Below are 10,846 nucleotides of genomic sequence, written 5' to 3' on the forward strand. Positions count from 1 at the left end.
TATTCTCACACAACAATAACACTCTTGGTTCTAATTCTGAAACATTATGGGGAATCAGAATAGTAAAAGATAACGTCAGATATAGGAAAATTGACCTGCACAGTTTTATCATCACAAAAGAGATGCAAGATGCATGTAAGCTGACCAGTATTAATTACAGAAAGAGAAAAAAAACAATACCAAAGAAAGAAAGTAAAGGCTAAAAAAACCGATGTTAGACTTGAGAAAGAGAATCAAGAGCAGAAAGAGACCATAAAATAAGTTATCCAGTGACAGAAAATGGATGAAGGAAAATGCAGGTGATGTAATTAATAAAGAGAAAGAACTTACAGAAAAACTACATGCACAGGCAATCAAAATTAAAATATTACAGATGCTTCTGTGTCACAGAGCATGTTGGAAGCAGCAAAGGTCAAAATAGAAAATACTCCAGGGAAAGTACCAAGATGTGGATAAGACAAAACACAAACTAATGAAAATATATCAGGTAAACTTGAAAAAAAACCCACTAAAGTCGCAATTTGATTGTTTGCTATTGTGATTTTGTATTTTCCACGAAATAGTTCATTGTTATGTTTGTTGGTCTTGTCTTGCACTGTATGGTAATGTTGTCATGTTTTGTTTACCAATGAGTAATAATTTTGTCATATACTCCCCCAATGCCAAGAAAATGAATTTATTCAGTTCTGACTTGTATAACTGAATATGTTTGTTGAAATTTTAAATCTCATTCATTATATATGCAAAATCGGCTGGTATGGGTTGAGAATTTTTTTTTTATGTAGAGGAGTGCACAATGTTTTGACCTTCTTCAGTCATCGTCAGGTTCACAAAGAAAGAAAGAGGTAACTAACCAATAGCTGACTACATGTTTGAAGGGGGGTTGTGTAATTGAGTGTAGGAATGTAGATAGCATGCTTAGATGTTTGATTATATTTATTAATATAGGTATGAAGGTGTTCCTTTGTATTGGTTTATTTTGGGCTTGAGTTGTTGTATAAGTAAGGCTTTTTTAATTTTGCATTTGTTTATGTTTGTTTCTTTATTTAGTATTTGGGTGTTTTCTATGATTATGTTGTGTTTATTTGACTTGCAGTGTTCGAAAATGTGTGAAGGTGACTTTTTGTGTTCTTTGAATCTGGTTTCCAATTTTATACTTGTTTCTCCAATATAGAAGTCATGGCAATTATCACATTGTATTTTATAAATAATGTTGGTGTGGTGTTTGTCAGTGTAGTTTTTACATAGTATAGACCTCAGTTTTGTGCCTGGATTTTGAATAAACTTGGTATTAACTGGAATGTCATATTTTGTTACTAGTTTTTGCCAAATGTTGGTTGTTTTTCTGCTGATGTTGGGAACATATGGTATGCAGCAGTATATGGTTTCATGATTTTTAAATACGTGGGATATATTTACTTTTTTTAATTGATTTTGCTTTTTGTCTAGGTGTATGCATATAAAATTTTCTACAGTTTGTGGAGGAAACTTATTGATGTTGATGAAGTATTGTTTTATTTTGTTTAATTCATTGTTAATTTTATCTGGCGAGCATAGTTTTATGGCTGTGTTTATGTTGAGTTTTTTGTTTTGTTTCATGTGCTGAGTCCCAAGGAATGTATAGTCTAGTATGTGTGATTTTTCAGTGGATTTATGTTTTAAATTGTGTATCAGTTCTTGTAATTTTGAGGTTAAGAAATGATATTTGATTGCTTTCATCCTGTTCACATGTTAAGTTAATGTTGGGATGTATAGAGTTAATGTGATTGAAAAAATTAAGTGTGTGTTGTAAATCCCTCAATCGTGTCGTCTACATATCTGTACCAGTATAGTGGTGGATGTAATGCTGTGTTAATTGCTTGTGTTTCAACTTGTGTCATAAAAATATTCCCAACGACCAATTAGCAACCCTCATAGAATTCACCACGATGAAGATAAACTTCATGTTCAACAACCACAACTATATATAAACAAATGGCCTAAGCATGGGCAACCCACTATCACCAGTTCTAGCCAATATTTTTATGACACAAGTTAAAACACAAGCAATTAACACAGCATTACATCCATCACTATACTGGTCTGTACCATGTAATATCATGAAAAGTTTGTTGCTAAGCAATGTATGTTGTTGAATTTTATAAAAAAAGGAATGTGACACAAGGACAGAAACAGCACATTATATTATAGGAACTAATCACTTTTATAGTACGGAACTGATATAAAAAACTGATCACTTTCCTTGGTATAAAATTCTTTTAACCATTTCACCTCAGGTATCCTTTATTACGCATGACACAAAGATTGCCTCACATTCAAAATTTTATTAAACTACTTTTTGTCTGTGTTATATCGATTAGCATTTCATCAAATCTTAGCTCATAACCCATATTTTAATAATATATAAGTTTAAAGTTCTTAATTTTATAAAGTAATATTACAAAGATTCTGAATCCCCCCTTCATGTGACTCACAGTACCTTCTCACTCTCTATTTTATCCATATACCCCAAAAAACGATGAAAACAAATGTTAAAAACTCACTATAAAATTTTCATTGCCTCCAATTTTGTTTGAATACAGAACAACCAAACTGAAAATCAGAAGCCAACTGCCACACCCACCTATCACATCCTCTCTTTCAGAATTTGTTAATAGTTCTCTCTTACTTTTATATTATGCCTATAATATGTACAAAGTCAAGGTTTTAATCTGTAAAATGGTGTATAACACTGCATTTTGAACACAGAATAGTCAATTTCACTTATAATTCACCTTTGATTCCTATGGGAATCACAAGGGCTAGCACGGATTCACTTATAACAGATCTTCTCACATAGTTTGAAAGCCAGGAAAATTGTACTTGTTAAAAAAATTGTCTACTTTTTGCTTGGGTAAGTACTTTATTTTTTGTTTTTGTTTATTCCAAGACCAAATTTTCAATATACTTCAAATATTTTCTGAAACTTTTTGTTTTAGTCTTTCTTAAATTTTTTACTTCTTTTATGCAATGGGCAGTTAAAACATTTTGACACAATAACGAATAACAAATAAATGGATACTATGAAATAATCAAATAATTCACAGTGTGCATGAATGTGGTGGCCGTTGGTACACATTTTATTTGTTAGCAGCACATTTCATACTTAAGGGGGAGCTTTTCTGAATAGTTTTTCCAATGCATAACTGCAAAGAAATTCAAATGCTTTTTCAAACTTTTATTTTAATTTTCTTTACTTTTTAATTTTTTTTTCTTACAGCAGGTCATTAAAACATAATTATGATGCAATAATTTAGATCTAAGGCAATGCCTGGTACCTTTGCTAGTTCAGAACGAATGTGGTTTCTCTGACACAAATAAACACTGTCCAATAGCATGCCAGTGGAAGTTTTCAGTGCACATTTATCACTACAGAGGCTATCAGACAAAGTGCTATCTAACACATGTAAATATTTTCAAATATGGCAGTAATCATGGATCAAGATAATATCAATAATGAAAGCCAAACATGAGTGGTATGCTGCATCAAAGCAACATATCAGCATAGAGAGGGTTTCAGGAACTCTATGTGGTTAATGAAACTGACAGTTTTTTTTTCCCGATTTTGAGAATAAATGGGCTTGTGACCAACTAAACTTTTGGTATGCTGGAAAGAAAGATCCTGAACTTTGTTAGCAGATACACACTCAATATACAGTCAGTTAATTGGACAAGTATTGTCAACATTCAACATGAACAATATGAAGCTCATATGCATCATCTATTTTGATGCCAAATATGATAGCAATAAGAAATATGAATTAGACGCAACTCATTCTTCAATTCCAAAGAAACTCAAGTTTGCATTTAAAGTGCTGATGGCCAAGCCAAGTCCACTGTTTCCCAATAGACGAGTTCCATGACTCAGAATTGGAATTAAAGGGTTTTGATCCCTACATTCAACCTTCATAGCTGGGGCAGTTAGACCACAACATTCATATACATTAATATATTTTTAATTGGATCCCAACCTGTAGTCATAAAGTGATGCACTCCAAACAACCAGAATCAGGTTGAGAAAGTAAGCAACATCTGGAACATGACCCTCCAGGAAATGTATGTAAAAGACATGACTGTCAAAAGAAAAAAATTGAAACAGGATTAGTTAAGTCCATGCAAGAGGAAGAGAATGGACTAAAGCACCATAGACTGGTAGAAGTGCCTGAGTGTGAAGGGAATAAGACCTTTTATTTGTAGACTATTGTCCTGAAGCCTCTTACTGACCAAACCATACCACCCAACCTTTATAGATGAACTTCAGAGAGAGAAACAATGCAGAAGAAGGGTAGGAAGTGGTAGACTCAACTATCAATACATATAGTATAGGTAAAGATGAAAATTATGAAGAAAATCCAAAGAGAAAGCTTGGATAACAGAAAGCTTAAGATGCATTCAAAGAGGAAAATGAAGGGTCTTTATGGTGGGGTTGTTTGAAAATACACCTTCAAAGAGACTAGAAAGTGAGGTGTGTAACGAAAAAGCATCTACTTGGAAAATCCAACTGCCCAAGCTGACTGTGGAAGGAATAGATGAGTATGTTAAAAAGTATTTGAAAAGAGCTAACCAAAGTCAGATATCAAATGAATGATGTAGGTTAAATCCTCTAAAATGTGGAAGTTAGGAAAAATGCAGACTGCTTCACCAAAGACATATGGAACTGAAACAAGTCCAAAGGTCAAGGCATAAAAATGATACCAAATCATATGATGAAAAAAACTGAAGATGAGAATATTAACCGTGGGCATTCTCACTTATGTAGAAACAACTGACCCAAGTGTGATAAAAGCATACATATTAGGATGAAAAGAACCAAGAAGTGACTGAGGTGGGACCAAGTGATCGAAAACACCAATCAACATTGAGCCAATAAGATGAATGAAGGAAACCTGTAGATCAGACAAGTAAAAGACAGGAAGGTGCTAAACATTTAGAATGACAGAAGATGGTAATATTTCAGAATGAAAGAAAATAACAACTAAAAGAAATTTATTGATACCCACATAATGCCAAATGTACAGACATATTACCCTAAAACATGGACTGGTGAAAAAGAAGTAATCATAAGTCTCTATTAGCAGTAGATAGTAAACAAACAGCAGTGTCCTACCCTAGAAAATCCTTAAAGCAAAGAAGCTACATGTGGAGGGAAAGAACTGAAGATGGCAAATACCTCAATGTGGAAGGAAGGAGGAGAAAGTATCCCACAAAATCCCTAAATATAGATGGAACACCTAAGAAAGATATGGAATAAAATGGCTAGGATTAACAGAGATGTAAATGACAAAATCAGAAGGAAAATCCGCATGATGTTACCAGGGAAAAGAGGGGGATAAAGCGAGACAAAACGATCACCGTGAAACAATATCATAAAGATACTGAGAGAAAGACCTGGCAAATACTGAAAGGCAGTCCTTGATAAAGTGGAGAAAAACTGACAAAATATAGCTCATCTGAAAATGGGTTCAGTCTTTTTGTGAGGAACGTAAGCAATATTGAGAGTGTGTAGAGTATATCATGGCCCACAAGGGCCCTCATAAACAAAATTAATGGTAAGAAGTATGAACAATGACGATAATGAAACAGTCAGCACAGTGGAAATGTTAAGAAATTGTGTAGTGACATAAATGTGATGTTTTGTGTTGAAGAAGAGATATTTAACCTAATTATCGAATTATAGGTAAACAGCAAATGACAAAAACTTAAGCCTAAGGTCAGGTTTGCCTTTAAGGTCAATCTCTTTATTTTTTGATTGAGATAAAAATTATGTTAGGTTTATTCTCAAATAATAAATCGTTCTGTGTTTTATGAAATAATATTTAGAGGACAAAAAACTTTATACGTTTTTGAGCAACAGTATTGAAAGAACGATCTGATATTTACTTTTAGGTTTACACTTTGTGCTGCAATGCTGATAGAACAATTTGATCTTTTTACAAGATGGTGAAGAATTATTACAATTAGACCTGTTAAATTTGTTGTTGTATCAAATCTCTTATATAAATAGTGTTCCGACCACTGCTGTTTTTGTTGTACCCAAGCCGACCTGAAGTACTCTGGACTGAACGAAATGCGTCGTCTGCAATGGATATGATAAAACGTGTGGTTGGAATACTAATATTATACATCATTCTAGTTCTTGAAAATCTCTAAGGGTTTGTTTGTTTTTTGGAATTTCGCACAAAGCTACTCGAGGGCTATCTGTGCTAGCCGTCCCTAATTTAGCAGTGTAAGACTAGAGGGAAGGCAGCTAGTCATCACCACCCACCGCCAACTCTTGGGCTACTCTTTACCAACGAATAGTGGGATTGACCGTAACATTATAACGCCCCCACAGCTGGGAGGGCGAGCATGTTTGGCGCGACTCGGGCGCGAACCCGCGACCCTCAGATTACGAAGCGCACGCCTTAACGCGCTACGTCATGCCAGGCCGGGACTGGATTAGTTTGGTTTGAATTTCGTGCAAAATTGCACGACCGATATCTGCACTAGTCCTCCATAATTTTGTTTTGACAGCCAACAGACAGCTAGTCAACCCACACACCGCCAATTCTTGGGTAACACTTTTACTAACGAATAGAGGTATTAGTTACGTGTATTAAAACCCGAGACCCTTAGATTCTGAGTCGACTAGTGTCTTAACCGCTAGGCCATGGACTGGATTTGTGTTTAAATATGTAATATGCCTAAAAATAATGCGTTATGAAAGTTAAATAGCAATCGTTCTTTACTGGCTTGTAAAGGCGCACACACCAAAAAATCAATTGATCACGAACATAGACGTTGAATGCATTTTGTATAAATAATTAGTTTCTCACAAAGCTAAAATCAGCGATTTGATTCCCCGCAGATAGCCGATATAGCTTTACTATAAGAAACACACACTCACTGGGACAGCGGTATGTATACAGAATCACAAGCTCACATGCTAAGTTAGATTTCCTGCGGACACACCAGTCTAACAGATAATTTAGTTTAAAAAGGTAGGTTTAGGTTTTCACTTGGATGTGCAATGAAAATCCTGAAGAATAAAGTATTATCTTACTATCCATATATGATGTGATTTAGAATAGAATCCATAAGTCCAGACCTTTCCATAATACTCTGCTGGCAATACGATCAAAGGACACAAGTTTAAAATATGCAATATTAAAATGTGACTATTAAATAATGTGACAGCTTACTTATCAAAAGATTTAATTGATTCCAGGTGTAGTAACAGCTACAGTGTTTAAAAAAGTTTAAAAGAAAGTGAGTATTTTAGGGGGTTAAAAAAAGGTTGGATAGAGGAAATGGGGTTATATATGTAGTTAAGAGCATGACAGTTGTAGGAAATGGAATACCCTCAATAAGCCTAACAGTGTCTTGTTACTCCTTGGAAATTAAATATTACAAATTGGTTCACATTCATATCAAAGAACTATATATATAGTAAATTATTATGTATGCTGAAGTTTACCCCAAAATTCAGTAGTAATAGGAAAAATTCCTTATAATTGTATAATTGCAAATTTGAAATCCATATCGAAAAAGAACAGGAGGAACTAGTAAATTATAGCTTGAGCAATTTGTCTTCTGTTGCTAGCAGGTGTTGAAATCCATTCCCAGAAAGCAATGAGAAATTTCTTTGGAAAGATGGCATTTAATTAATGATTTTCATCATGGTTTTCAACAGAATTCTTACAAATCTTACAAATTTATTGAGGATTTTGTATAAGGTATCTTCCTTTCTTGATGGCAGCATCGTGGATATTGCTGTCGGTTAACTTTTGTAAACTATCCATTAAAGTGCCTCAGAAAGGAAAAGAAAATATAAAGCTGTATTCTTAAAAAAATTAATGACAGAATTAAGAAGTTGATAAGTTTTTTGTAAGTGTGTGAGATTAAGGATAACCTCAGTAGGTTTAATGGCCTTTATTAAATTTCTTTATATTCTTAATACTATTTCTCTCCTTATAAAAGTTATATCAATTTACTCATTAATTTATACATCCATTTAAAGATTTAACTCAAATTTAGTTATAATGTTATACTCAAATGTTAATTCACTTTTGTTAGAAATACATGACTGTTTCATACGAATTTAACATGAGAATTATGATAAATTTAGGTAGTAATAAAGTGTGAATGTTAATTTAGTATCTTAAAAGCAATACTTAATCACAGGTTTGGTTACATAACTTCTTATGAATTATTTGTTGTGTAGTTCAATTGTTGTGAATTGACATCACATTATTCAAACATTTAGAATTTTTCATATTGCTTTAAAGGTATATTGCTACATCATATCTCATAATTTGCAGAAATAAGCAACAAAGTTAGTGAAAATTAAAAGGTGAAGTTAGACTGCGTAATTTAAAGCTTATCCATAAAGAGCATACGCTGGTGATTTACAAATTAAGTTTCACAACTTGTATTGTAATAACAGAGATAGAGGAAAATAATTTGTCTTGTCAAAGGATGTTCTAATACAACTGAACCTGCCAGTGTGAAATCTGATGAAAAGGAGACAATTACTTAAAACTCTGTATACAACTGTTATAACCAGCAGTGCAAAGAATTTTTGTACATGGATTTGTCTTGTTTTCAATGTATTATTTTAAAACAAGTGGATTTTGTGCTGTCCATTTATTGTTGAAATTTATTGCCAAAAAGTAATAGGTATCAACTGTAAAGAATCCAGCCCTATAAAATCCTGATATTTTTGTAATAGAGGAAAATTAAAATATATTACTCAGTTGCTTACAGCAAATGACAAAAACTTAAGCCTAATTGAACAGTAGAACAAATGATATCACTAAGCACTAAAATACAATTCATAACAAAAATATATATACAATATTGAGTGAAGTTTATGTGGACCCTAGTCAAGGGTTCCACACAAAACAACAAACAGGAAGAATGATAAAAGATAAATAATAAGGAAAATAACAAGATGTATGGAAGAAATACAATATATTTAAACTAATAATTGATATACTAGTAAGATGAAGCCAAAAATAACAAAGATCATGGTAAGCCTAAATGAATAGTATAGCAGAAAATACACAACTGAAACTAAATGCTAGCCATAACTTGACCATGAGTATTGACTAAGCAAACAAAACTTGTGTTTTGAAACTCAAATAACTACAGATAATAAGAATAATAATTAAATTATTCAAAAACTACAACAGTATGTCTTATACTTTCAAAATCAACAGACTATATTTCAAAATGTGTAAGCCCCCTAATGTAATTTTGTCACTTTTAGACTTTATTTTAACTTGACACAGCCAAATGTCAAATGATTTTCTAAAAATTATAAAATAATTTGAGTTTACAGAAGTAGAGTTGAAAAGAATTTAAAAACTAATTTTTCTATGATTTGATTTTATCATAGGTGCAGTGCAAGGAAGAAGATCAGACTTTGTTTTGACTTTGCTAAGAGCAAGGTGAAGTAACCAAGTGAGTGAGTGAGAGATATCTGACTCTACCTGTTTTAAGCTCAGAATTGAATGTTCTAGCAAACTGAACAAATGAGGGTTTTGCAATTCCTGGGTGGAGCAGATGAATTTCTAAATGAAGAAAAAGTGGTGTGATTTACTACAAATATATTGAGAAAAAATAGCATATATGAGCAATATATTTGGAATTTTACACCAATACAATACAGTCAGTGTTTAAAGTTATTAACAACCTATGCCTTTTATTCACTAAACAATTCAAGTAAAATTAATTTCTTAGCAGAAATCTATTGTACTGAATTGGTTACATGGTATTTTGCATAGTACTGACAAAATATTGAAATATTACAATATTTCAAAACTAGAAGTAATGGTCAAATTCTTACTATATTTTTGTTTCACAGTGTTAGTAGTCACTTCCACTTTGAAAATGAAAGTGAGCGCTAGTTACATATATATTTTAGTAAACTATCTATTGAAAAAGTGATTATGGCTGAAGTAGTACAATGAATCTACAATAGAGTATATTTATACATAATTATTTTAGTACTTATAAAAGATTTAAAGTTCAAAATCTAAACCCATGAGTTGCAATAAGTATATAACTAAAATATAAGAAAAGGCAGTTCTATCATATAAGAAATTTCAGTTACACATATAGGCTTATAAAACATCCTTTCATGTTAAAGGTGAAAAGTTAATCTAGGTGAATGAATCACATAAGCCAGAGCATATAATAAATGACCCTCAATTGAGAAAAGAAACAATACTTTTCATATAAATGAACTTCTAAATATCTCAGATAAACAAAAAAGTATTTGCACTGTGTGTTAAACATGTAAATGGGAGATTTTTATATATAAATTATTTTCATGTAGTGAAATCAAGTGGTGATTAATGATTTAGTGTTATGGAAAGATATATAACAGTACAGCTTAAAGAATGTTCTGTTTAACACAAATATAAATTTGAATCTGAAAGAGCCTGTTGTGATCACATCTACTGCAAAGTTTCAGAGCATAGATATTATAGTTTGATTCATCTTTTGTCCAAGTAACCTGGAACTCCCGACCTTGAAGATAAACTTCCCATTCCTGAAGAGACACGTCTGTGAACAGATGGATCTCAGGACTAGGTGGTGGAATGGGCACCCCAAATAGTGGTGTCACTTCAATCCAACCTCCTTTTGCAATCACCAATCCTTAATAATGAGACAGGATGATACAAAGGATTGTAATACATGATCCACTGGTCATGCAATAACTACTGAAGAGACCTCATATTGGCTTGTCCCAAAGGAATGAGAAGTTCAAGGGATGCCCACATCCCCAAAAGAGAAAGAGCCATCTGTAGAGTGGGAAAAG

General features: G+C 32.7%; 1 long non-coding RNA gene across 1 annotated transcript; it reads left to right on the plus strand.

The window, feature by feature from the left end:
* Positions 1-6,890: 6,890 nt before the first annotated feature.
* LOC143224138 (uncharacterized) lies at positions 6,891-9,969 on the plus strand. The gene is made up of 2 exons (XR_013013232.1): positions 6,891-7,019; positions 9,419-9,969. It is a non-coding gene; the product is annotated as an uncharacterized LOC143224138 (long non-coding RNA).
* Positions 9,970-10,846: the final 877 nt, after the last annotated feature.

The sequence above is a fragment of the Tachypleus tridentatus genome, chromosome 8 (genome assembly GCF_004210375.1).
Source record: "Tachypleus tridentatus isolate NWPU-2018 chromosome 8, ASM421037v1, whole genome shotgun sequence".
Taxonomy (NCBI): domain Eukaryota; kingdom Metazoa; phylum Arthropoda; class Merostomata; order Xiphosura; family Limulidae; genus Tachypleus; species Tachypleus tridentatus.